The sequence below is a fragment of the Prunus mume genome, linkage group LG4 (assembly GCF_029339155.1).
Source record: "Prunus mume cultivar Tortuosa linkage group LG4, ASM2933915v1, whole genome shotgun sequence".
NCBI lineage: Eukaryota > Viridiplantae > Streptophyta > Magnoliopsida > Rosales > Rosaceae > Prunus > Prunus mume.
In genome coordinates, this window is record NC_142701.1 from 2,288,149 (window position 1) to 2,301,533 (window position 13,385).

A 13,385-nucleotide genomic window follows, 5' to 3' on the forward strand; every position below is an offset into this window, starting at 1 on the left:
AGAAGAGAGAGATCGAAGTTGAAGGATCTAGAAGCGAATATTCTCCCGTGAGATTATTTGCACAAACAATAGTGTCAAATAAAAAAACCCAGTTTTGTCCCTTTGCTTTTTCTGTGAGAAATGGTTGTTTCAACTTCATAACAATGATTGATCTGAAGAATAAGAGGAGAGAGAAAACTCTTGAAAGGAAGAAAGGAGACTGCATTCAATGCTCTCGGAAGAAAAAAGGGTAAAAATGAGAAAAGGGTAAAAAAGGGAAGAAAGGAGACTGCATTCTTTAGCAGATTTTTTTTGAAAATTTAAAATTTCATAATTTTTAAAATTATTTATCAACATACTATGTTAACGAGATAATTATGTCAGATTATTACTAGAGATAAATATGGTCAAATTAATTATCAACATACTATTTGTACCAAATAATCTACTTGGGGAGAATATTAAGCTAGATCCTTCAACCTTGATCTTCCTTCTCTCTCTTTCTCAATTCCTGTAAAAAAGATTGGAGTAACAGACCACACCTAGGGGTGTTGGCCAAAGGCCCTTCGATGCCTAAGTTAGTTCAAGTGTTTGTAGGAAAACAATAGCTAAGCAAATGGTACGGAGTTATATGTATGGTGTAGCAGGAAGTGAGTGGCCGTGTGTAGTAATTTGCTGATCGTGTGGAGAAAATATGGAGAATGGAGAGGAGAGAGCTTCAGGTATTTTTCTTGGGTTTAGGAGTAGGTTTAGATGTACCTTGAATGATGAATGAAGTAGTTTATTTATAGGAGCCGGGGCTAGGGTTTCGTAGAGAATATGTTGAGTTTATTCTCTACCCAAATTCGTTGGGATCGAGTCGGACTTAGATAATATCTTATTTAATGATATTATCTTCTCTTTATTGAAGATAATATCTGAATTAAATGATATTATCTCTTTTTATGAAGATAATATCTGAATTAATGATATTATCTTCTCTTTATTAGGATAATATCTAAATTAATGGTATTATCTCATTAAATAAAGATAATATCTCATTAATTAAGATATTTATCCCAATTAATTAATTGGCTAGATAAACTGGTTCAATTAATTAATTTAAGAGATAATCTTCTTTTCACATATTTTGAGATTAAACTCACTTAATTCCAATATTTTCACATCAAACCAAATTCATAAAGTACCCAATAAAGTCACACAACTTAATAAGATTTTCCACAAACATAATAAAACAAAGTATTATTTTTGAGGTTATTACATAATTAGATTGTAATACGTTTTAAAAAATAATAAGTATCAAAAGGATATATTTTTTTAAAGGATGGTATAAATAAATATGTAAATGTTTGGTGATGTGTTCAAGAAAAACATGATTATATTTGGTGGTAGTAGTACGATTATGTTCGTGATATGATTATATTTAGTGATATGATATATTGTTCATCTTATTTATATATATATAATTGTTGTATTAATAATTGACACAAATTAATGTGCTAATCATCCAATTATAAACTAGGAATGAGTAAAGAAAAGTAAATGAAATGAAACAAATTATATATGTGATTTAAGTGATATAATCCTAATCCTAAACTCTTATTTATACATAATTATATATGTGTGCAGGCATAAGAGGCCGGGCTTTAGGTGGGCGGGTCGGCAGACTTTCTTGACAATTGGGTGGGCCTATGGCGGACAGACAGATTCTGGCCCAGTCTAGCCCACAGCCTAAAGTGGGAACATCTCAAAGCCCATAACGCGGGCAGGCAGGCTTTCCAATGGGCCGGGCGGGCCCCCATCGACCCATGAGCCCACAGCCAAATGATGAGGCCTATCTCCAGCTAACTTGTACAACACACGCAACCAACACCAATGTATAATGAGTAGCATTTTTACTCATCTAACCACCAATTTCAAGAGACTTGACATATCAAGGGACGCATTTACATTCTGGGCTGTATGGGGTGTAGCGACAATTTTTATTTTTTATTTTTATAACATTTCAAATATCCATGTAGTCTTGAAAAAAAAATCTCAACCCATCCCATTTGAAACCAGTCACTCAATGAAACTTTATGCAAATGACAAAATTCACCTTATTGAATGTATTTGCAATATAATATTAGGGGCAAATTTTGTCATTTGAATAAATTTTTTTATAAATAAAATCATTAATTTTTAGACGAAAAATCAACGAAAAAGAATTTTGTTAAAACAATTTAGAGAGAGATATAGCTTGGTTCAAGTCAATGTTGGGTACGTGCATGATGCATGCAATGTCGAAGGCAAAACAACGTGTTTCTCGTGTATGTCCAATAATTCAGTCTTGACGTTTAAGCTTATCAACTTATGTTGTACCAATATTCAGTCAAGTGATAAGTAATTTATATTGTAATTAAGGTCTCCACCAATGTATAATGGGTAGCATTTTTACTCATCTAACTACCATATGTTTAAGGCCTGACATATTCAGGGATGCATCTACATTCTGGGCTATATCAGTTGTAGCTACATTTTTTTTTTTTTTAAAAACATTTCAAATATCCATGTAGTCTTGAAAAAAAACTCTTGTAACCATGTAGACACATCCCATCCCATTTGAAACTAGTCCACTCAATGAAACTTTATGCAAATGATGAATGTATTGCAATATAATACTGGGGGCAAACTTTGTCATTTGAAGGAATTTTTTTTATAAATAAAATCATTAATTTTTTGACAAAAAAAAAGAAAAAGAATTTTGTTAAACCAATTTAAAATCTCAAAGGTTGTTGGTGTAATTCTTATTGCTGAGGCATACCAATACATGCTTCGGTGGAGAGAGAGAGAGAGAGAGAGGTAATAGCTTGGTTCAAGTCAATGTTGGGTCCATGCATGCAGTGTTTATCGAGTATATCCAAAAATTCAGTCTTGATGTCAATGCTTATCAACTTACGTTGTACCAATATTCAGTCAAGCGATAAGGTAATTAATATTGTTATTAAGGTCTCCAGCTAACTTGTACGGCACACTTAACCCCAAAGGGTAAGGGTAAGGCAAAGGTAAGACAAAGTTTTTCACTATTTATGTGAATAGTGGCAACCTTGTCTTCTTTGGTTTCACCCAAAAGGCAATGGCGAGAGTAATTACTATTCACTTTAATTTATTTTCTATTTTTATACTTAAACCATTAATTTTGATGAGCTTTTCGGATAAGATTTTCAATTGCCACGTGTCAATATTTATTATAAAATTCTCACCTGAAAATTCAGATAACATTTTCGGATAAATTTTCAAATTAAATTTTTGGATAAGATTTTCGGTTGCCACGTGTCCATATTTATTATAAAATTCACATCTCACTCATCATACAATTGAAATACCTACTCACTCATCATACAATTAAAATACTCCCGATCATCATAGATTCGGCACAATCAGTATAGGGCGACTCAGCCATTAGGGGCGGTTCCACGGATCATGATGTGGGCAGTTTCGGAGGTATATGAGGGCCTGAAGGGGCCTGGCCCCCCCAAAAGTTTCATAATATTTGATTTGTGGTCTTCTGTTCCTACAGATTTTAGAAAGTAAATATGATAATTTTGCTTGTGGCCCCCTCAAGATGTGTTTCTCTTTCCAATTAAATATATATAATAATAACCACTTGCCATTTGAGAAGGTTGTGAATGTTTCTATCCTCACGCCAATTTTGGTTTTTTAAAAAGTAGAATCTCATGTCCATCAATATATTAATAAAAAAATTAAAACAGCCAATCAAATAAAGTTTCAAAAAATTTCCTTTATCAAATAGGAAATAGACTTTTACCCAAATAAAAAAGGATTGAGATTTTAATTTTTGTTCCTATATAAAGCAACATGAACTTAGTTCAAAGCGCCCTTTACAACAAAATTGAATTTGGTTGTTTGCTCTCCAACCTCCTACTTCAGAATTTCTAATTCCAGGTTAGATAACTTTACATAGTCATATATTTTTTCCTTTGTTTATTTACTTTTTAAGAATATATTTGTATATGTTCTATGCATAGAATATGATTTTATTTTTTTATTTTGGTTTGTGGTATAATTTATCATGTCCTTAATAAAATTTGTAATTGGTTTGTAGATGAAGAAACAACCTAAAATTGATGGATTTTTCAAAATAAAACATATTGAAGTTACCTCATCATGTACTTGATTATAATATTGAGACAATAGCGTATGAAAATCGTTCTGGATCTCCAAGAATTGAGACTACTGATAATGAAGTTGATATTAGTATTTTAGAGCGCGCGAACCGGGGCTACGTCCAAAATATGGAATTATCCTGTTAATCAACGTGACGAAATTCGACGAGCTTACATTAATGTCGGTCCATACCAACCTATACTTTCCAAGTATCCAAAATCTGGATCATTAACTCATTAGCGTAGCTTTCAAAGTTCATGGTTCAAATTATTTCCTTTGTGGTTAGAATATTCACCTGTGAAAGATGCAGCTTTTTGTCTACCGTGCTATCTTTTTAACAAACCATCTGGACATTCTGTAAAAAATGCTTTCACTCTTGAGGGATTTCAAAGTTAGAAGAAAGTTAGAGATGAAAAAATTGTTCTTTTCTAAATTACGAGGGGAAAGATCCTAACTCCCCCCATAAGATTGCTGAAATATCATGTTTGGATTTGATGAATCAATCCCAGCATATACTGAAAGTCGTTGAGAATTATTCTTCCCAACAAATTGCAGACAATCGACCGACTTAAGGCAACAATTAAAGCGGTCGGGTGGCTTGCATTCCAAGGATGTGCTTCAGTATGATGAAAAAAGAATTCAATCAATCGTGAAAATTTTCTTCAAATGTTAGAAATATTGGCTGCATATAATGAAAAAGTTGTTGGAGTTATCTTAGATAAAGCTCCAAAAATGCCTTTACATCACCCAGATCAAAAGAAATTTTATGTTTTTCAACTAAAGTGAAGAAAGCAATCTATGAAGAAATTGGGGAATCAAAGTTTTGTATAATTGTTGATGAAGCACATGGTGAATCCAAGAGAGAGCAAATGGCTATAGTGTTGCGATTTGTTGACAAAGAAGGTCTTATTCAGGAGCGCGCTTTTGGGCTTGTTCATGTGTCAGACATTGAGGCATTAACTCTGAAAAAAGGTATATACTCTATATTGTCTCATAATTCACTAAATATTCAAAATATTAGAGGACAAGGATATGATGGTGCAAGTAACATGCGAGGTGAATGGAATGGGTTACAAGCTTTGATTTTGAATGATTGCCCATATGCTTACTATGTTCATTGTTTAGCACATTGATTACAATTGGCATTAATTGCATCATCAAGAGAAGTTATTCATGTTCACCACTTTTTCACTAAATTGACTTCTATTGTCAATATTGTTGGTGCTTCATGCAAGCGTAATGATGAACTGAAAAATGCTCAAGCTGCTGAAATTGAGCACATGATTGCAATTGATGAGCTTAAGACTGGGAAAGGAATGAACCAAATTGGCACCTTACAACATGCTGGTGATACTCGTTGGGGTTCTCATTTGAAATCAATTACTAGCTTGGTAAATATGTTTAGTGCAACATGCATAGTTCTAATTAATATAATTGATAACGGAACTACTTATTCTCAATGAGGAGATGTTGATGCAGCTTATGAGGCAATGACTTCATATGAATTTATCTTTATCTTACATCTTATGAAAGAACTTATGGAGATCACTAATGATCTTTGTCAAGCTTTGCAATGTCAATCCCAAGACATCATAAATGCCATGAATCTTGTTTCTTCCACTAAAGCACTCATCCAAGAATTAAGAGATGATGGATGGGATTCTTTGCTTACCAAGGTGAATTCTTTTTGTGAAGCACGGAACATAGATATCCTAGATATGAATGCTCGTTATGTTGCAAGACGAGGTAGAGCTCGCCATCAACAAGATGATTTTACGATTAAGCATTATTATATGATAGATATTTTTTATGCTACAATAGATTCTCAACTTCAAGAATTAAATAGCAGATTTAGTGATCAAACAACAGAGCTGCTTATTATGGGGTCGGCTTTGGATCCTCGTGAAGTGAATAAATCTTTTAGGATTGATGATATTTGTCAATTGGTAGATAAGTTCTATCCACAAGACTTTGAAGATCATGAGAAGATAGGTTTGAGAAGACAACTTCGACATTTTGAGAGTGACGTCGTTAGACTTCCAGAGTTCAAAAACTTGTCAACAATTTCTGATCTATCTCAATGGATGGTAATGACTAGAAGATCAACGACATATCCACTTGTTTATAAGTGTTGGTTTGTTGTTTTATGCACTCTTTGTTTCTACAGCAACTACAGAGCAATCATTTTCTGTTATGCGTATAGTAAAAACTAAGCTCCATAACAAGATGGAAGACGAATTTCTCACAGACTCTTTGATTATGTACATCGAAAGGGAAATTGCAGAAAAGTTTAGCGTTGACTCAATCATAGATGGTTTTCGAGATATGAAAGAACAACGAGTGTTATTTTGATACCTAATTGAATAAACAATTATTTTTTGCCTTTAATTTTTCCAAACATTGTTAAGGTTGAAAATTTGAATTTTTTTAATGTCTTGTTTGGTTTATATATTGGCCCCCCAACACATAAATTCCTGGCTCCATGCTTGCATGTGGGAAATATTTTTCTCGGATAGCGTAATAATAATTATTTCTGACACGGAATGCACCACTGGAACCGACTATGGGCAAGAAATGAAATTGGAAATTCAAGAAATATATATTAAAAATGACATTAAATTGAATAAAACGGTAACTAATCTTTTTTACCTTGTTGCCTAGATTTGACCTCTTCGAATGTTTGTCCACGACCCTCCGGCTCCGATGGAAGAAACCATTTGTATTTTTGCAAAATAGGAATTTTGTAGTAGAAAATTTGGTGTAGAAAGTGAAAAATATTGGAAGGAGATGAATTTATATATGAAGATTTAGTATGGAAAGTGAATAATTGGTAGGTATTTATAGAAAAAATTTCAAAATTTTTTTTATATTTTTTTTAAAATTGTTTGATATTTTTTTTCAGCCTTTGGATTGGGCAAGACTTTTTGATTTGAGGCTCCAGGAGAAGCCACATGGCTTGTTGCCATTGGGCTATGTGGGTTGGTGGGTCAGTGCTAACATCACGCTAGTGGGTCCCATGCCTTGCTCGGTTTGAGGTTTGGTCTTATTGTAAAGTGGAGCATTGCTAGGGCAAGGCCCTAGTGCTGCACTTGCTCTAATGGGTAGCATTTTTACTCATCTAACTACCATTTTCAAGGCCTGACAAATTCAGGGATGCATCTACATTCTGGGCTATATCAGCTGTAGCTACAATCTAAAAAATTAAAATACACATATTAATCTTTCGACAAAAAATCAACAAATTGTGAAAATAATTTAAAACCTCAAAGGTTGTTCGTGTTATTCACTACTACATTTTAGTCTTTGCTTGTGAAAGAGATATTAGTCGCGCAAATAATTAATCTCGCACATCATTATGCTGACGAGAAGTTTCGTCGCGCGATCCGTCGCGCAAAGTTAAATGAAGAAGGATTTGCGCGACGAACAAATGTCATTAAATCGCGCTTTAGCTCACATTATAACAACTTTGTTTCAAAAAACATTTGGGGGCGACCTCATTGTCCGTCGCACAAATATTTCTTGCGACGGCGTGATCGGTCGCCAAAAAAACTCTTGCGGCGGAATTGTCCGTCGCGAAATGAACCTTAACGCGGCGACATCTTATTAAATGCATACCCATGCAATTACTGTCGCGCAAGATTAAAATATATTTGTCGATTTGTTATTTAAATGTTTTTGCGTGACGATTTACGTTTCGTCACAAAAGCAATATATATTATTAAAAAAATTTATTATTTGATTTTTAATTTTGTAAAAAAATAAATTTGGTTTTTAATTAAAATGAAATTACAATAAAAAAAATTAATCGTAAAGAAAACATCTATTATATAAAATAAAATAAATGTATACAAATTGTAAAAGTAATTATAAAAATAAAAAACTAATCAAATAATGTTCCGAAATCTACTTGGTCATCTGCCACATGCGGCTCGGAGTATGGAGTGTCTGCGGCCGTGGTGTCTTGAGGATGCTCGGGGTGGGCGGGCTCAGTCAGCGCGCAAAATTCGGGATTGGAATGCGGACGGTAGCGAGGCTGCAGAATCACCGACATCGACCCTTAAGCTCGGCAACGGCGATGTCAAGCGATCACATTTGTTTGCTGCAACGATGACGTGATCGAGGTTCCCCTCACGGGCATTCCCCATCCCCCTGTCGTTCGGCCTCCTCCCGAGTCTGATCCAACGTCTGCGTCAAAATCTGAAATCCAGCATCATGCGGAGGATCCACAGACTCGATCGGAGTCTCGGGAGGAAGTTGGGAGGCGGACTCTTGAAGAACCAACTGGCTCCTCTCCACCATCGTCGTCTGTTTAACATTACATAAAATATAAATTCAAAAATGCATATAAATTGAAAGTGTAACATAAGAATTAAAAATACATAATACTTACATGAAGGGACTCGGCCAACTCATTCCCAGGTCGAACATAAGCGTCACCAAAGGCGTCGATCTACAGAATTTCGCCCTATAATTGAACAAGAGAAGAAAAATATTAGTATGAACAAAAGAAATTAATAATAATGACGTATTAAAAATTAAATATAAATTATATTATTCTTACAGGCCTCGTGCATCCATCCTATATGAGAAGGGCTGGGCGGAAGATGGTGAAGAAAGTCTTCTTCTTCCTATTGCCCTATTCACTTGGGCTTTATTCTGTTATACAAAAAATAAAACGTAATAATTGAACTATAAATAAATTAAATAATAATGAGATATAAAAAATAAAATAAACATTAAACAAATATTATTAAAAAAATACCACATAATCGGGCGCTGAAAATGGCCGAGCCACGCAACTATCCTCCGCCCCTCAAGCTCCTTGGGCAACCCTCTAAGAAGCGATTTGCGGATCATCAAGCGCTTTGGAAATGGTGGTGCAAGTCGCTCTTCCTTGCTTGTACCTCTCGAAGAGTGCGACAGCGTCGCCAAAGTCTCCTTGTTGTCCTCCTAAGTCGTAGTTAAATACGCAATAAATTGATTACATACATTAAGTAATAGAAATATATAAAGTTTGAAAGAAAAATAATTAAAAGATAGGAAAAATACCGACAACTGGCCGCGAACTTGCATCTTGATCTCGTCAGGTATGACCTTCCAAGACTTCCATTGCATCGGGCAATGGGTCCGAACGACGTGCCCAATGTCGTGGGCCAAGGGGCTATGCAAGTCCGCCGTCGGTGCAGCCCGATGGCGCTCGTCATATCCGATCTTGTCATTGTTGGTCACCGGGTGACCTTCGCCGTCTTCAGCTGCCGACACGGCCCTCGGGTGTTCCTCTTGGCTGCAAAGGGATATGACAATATTGTTACATATACAATCAAATTGAACCATAAAATTCCCAATTAAAAAAATGTTAAAAAAATGAGGGGAGGTATTGCATTTTGCCAGGCACCCAGTCGATCGATGGATGTGGTGTGGGGGTGGTGGTAGCGGGCGGTGTCGCCGCCCTAGCGCTAGAGGCTGCACCACGAAGAAGATGATGATGCGACCGCACAGGATCCCCAGGATCAGCTTGCGCGGTCTGCTCCATCGATCTTGGGCGTGGCGGTGATACCGGTGACGGGAGCTCGAACTTCGGTGCCGTCACCGCCTCTGACGTCTAATCCGTCGACATCTGCACAATTTCATTAATCAATGTAGCACATACAATGTCGGTATGGTTTGCGATTTTGGAGTATCGGGACTCCGATCCACAATCCGTCGATTCTCAAGCGATCCTATAAATACATGGTACCACATCGTGAGTTATTTCGATCAGCGGTCGAACATATCAACCTAAAATTGCACTGCGAGTTGAACCGTTCGACACTCAAACGATAACCAAATTCCAATCCGAGCACACCTACGCGCTCGTGACAATGAAATGTTTGCACTGGGACAAAATGCCCTATGCCACACAGATTGCCGCCACCACGCGCCCGCGGCGTGGCGTGGGTGCCTAGCGATAACAATCCCCGGGAAATCCTACAAATTAAGGGGCAAGGTTCCTACCCTAGGTTTAAAACATCAATTGGAGGCACTTTTGTTCTCGGACCTGCAGAAAAGGGGAGTGGCGTTCAATTTCAAAACGGCGAAACCTAGGGTTTCAAATTACTACCCTATGCACACAATCAATCAAATCCTACACAACCATCGGCTAGAACATGAAAAATAGCCGACATACCTCAATTGCGGTTGGTGCCGGGAGGAGAGAACAGCGGCGAAAGTCGGCCATAGCAATTCACGGCGGCGGGATGGGCGGCGGCGGCGGAGAAGCTCTGAGTTCGGTGGTGGCGGAGTCGATTGGGGCGGAAGTAGTTTGAGGTCACAGCGGAGAGAAGGAGTTTAGGGTTCCGTTTGAGGAAGAAAGAAGAAGATCGCGATTTTGAAAACTTATTGACTGCGTGAATACGAGATATCCGTCGCGCCAAGTTCATTAAAAAACCTTTGCCGCGGCGCAAAGTAAACTTTTAAATCGCGCAACATATAAAATTTGACCTTCTTGCGACTTAAAACATGATTTAAGTCGCGCAATTATGAACAGATATACCGCGGCGAAACAACTAGTGTAAATCGCGCGCGTACTATCGACCGCCCAAAATTTTGGGATTTGATTTCTGGAAGCAATGTGGATTGCAATGAGAAGAATGTTCACGTCGCGCATAATGTTATCAAATGCAGGCCTTTTTGCAGATAAATCCAGCATTGGCCCAAAAAAAATTTAACCAAGTGTTGCGGAGAGGGGATTTTTATTGATTTTCTTGCGATGATGGGCCATTATTAAAGGCGGCTTTATAAAAAAATTTCACTAAGTGTTGGGCGGGGAGGAGGGAATTTTTTATTGATTTTCTTGAATGAGGCACATATTTAATCGCATAAGCTTTGGCTTTGCCAAAAGATTTCACTAAGTGTTGGGCGAGGAGGAGGAATTTTTATTGATTTTGCGTGACGAGAATGGGCATATATTAAATCGCGCCAAGCTTTTAAAAAATTTCACTAAGTGTTGGAGGCGGGGAGGAGAGATTTTTTATTGATTTTGTGAGAGATGGGATTATGTTCGTCAGCAAAATACCCTAGTACCCTAAACCTAAAACCTTACCTAAGCCCTAAGCGAACTCTGAACTAGTTTCAATGATCAACCAAATCTTCTTTTTCATAGTTCAAGATCATTATCGTCAAAAATCATAATGAATGAACATTGAGATTGAGTAGCAGGACAAAATGTTTAGCGATTCTAAACAAATTGTCTCGATTCAGAGTGATTTTAACTCCGATCTTTAAAATTTTTCACAATTGCGGTTCTTGACCCTATATGAATACAGAGATGTAATTGATCTTCAATTTCAGATATTCTGATTACAAGACATCACATAATCTTATGTTAGGCGAAGGAATGTATAAAATTATTGGATTTTTATGAATATTGTGTTTTTATGGAATCGTATTCTAGAAACTAGTTTCATAATCTAGCCGTCAAATATGTTTGTTTATACTTGAGATCTTATCGTCAAAATGAGAAAAAAAACATTGAGCTCAAATATAGGGGACAAGCGTTTGACGATTATAAGCGAAGTCATGATTACAGTTATTTGACTCGATTTTGATGATTTTTACAGCTATCTTTTCAACCTATATGAATCTGATGAACTACTTGATCGTCAATTTACTACTGTGTGTATATTTTAGTATATATATGTATATGTTTTGCGCAGTCATTGTTAAATCGCGCTAAAGGCACTAACGTGACGATATTATTTTCATAAAATGATAAATATCTTGTGACATATCGTTATCCGTCGTACAAAATTTCTTGAACAATTATCTTTAAATCAGCATAAGATTATTGCATTCACATATTATTAATCTGAAGTATTCATCATTACATATAATTAATTGTATGAAAGTATGATTTATTCTATTTTCTTTCGATTTGAGAATGGAAGGATTGTTGATAATCTTATGTTCTTTGTATTCATTTTTTCGGTTATATGGTTTTCATTTTGTAAAAGTTTTTTGTGAAAATAAATTTAAACTTTATGATACAAATTAGTTGGCTATATTTATTTACCAATGGTTTATAACTACAATTATTTTAATAATGTTTCACTTGGTATCATATATAATGTTTGGATATAACAAGTACATATATGAAAACATTTGCATTACACAAAATATGTCCACTAACATAATAAAATTACAAAAAAAATTAATCATTCATCATCTGAACTATAATAACTTTCGTTATCGTTGCTATCATCACTTTCGGTCTCCCAATCCTCTTCCTCCTCCTCCACCTCCGCCTCCTCTATAACTACATCATAACCATTCGTTGCTCAAGACGCTGCAACATCATCATATCGTGGAAGATCACCGAGGTCAATTGTAATTGAGTGAATCGGTATTTCGATTGAAGACACTCCTTGTATTTGAAATGGCTCTTGTATAACATTAGTATCTCGAAGTGTTTCCGCATCATTTTCCATTGAAGATTCTAAACGTTGGTCAGCTACATTGTTGACGTTGTTGTCAGTTGGGTCTAGTTACGTATAGCATACGTTCACATGATCCATCTTTTGAACAACGTTCCAACCGCTTCCGGCTTTAGGGTCATCTAGATACACAATTTGTGTTGCCATGTTTGCCAAAATATAAGGGTCGTCATCATACCAAGTTACATTCATGTTCGGATAGTAAGCCATGATCGATTTAACACTTCGGCCTATTTGGGTTGGTGTCAAACCATCGACACTTAAACATGATCACTTGGTATCGATCTTTGTAAAGCAATTGCACGACAGTTGTGAGTTTGCCATAGAAATCAATGTCGTACTTCGCCTCCACAGGACATGGACACACTGTTTTGCGTACACAACTTGTCATCTCGTGCTTCGGCCAAAAATTTGACACCGTTGACATTACAACCCGAGAACAATTCAGCGCGAATCGGGCGAGCGGTTATATAACTCATCACTTAAGTTGGGAATTCGATGATTTCAACTTATTCACCTAATATTATACAAAACCATTCATTTGTTAGTCTGACAAAATTATGAAAAAACATTTATATTTCTCAAATAACAAACAACATAACTACGAATCCAAAACCATTGTAGAAACAATTCACGGTGTTTATTGCAGACAACAAATGTGATGGATGTTCAGCCTCATCATCTCTTCATGCTCATATAAGTATCCCATGATCTCATCACAATTGTTGATCACGAACCAATGCTACCTCCATGTCATTTCTGAAAAGA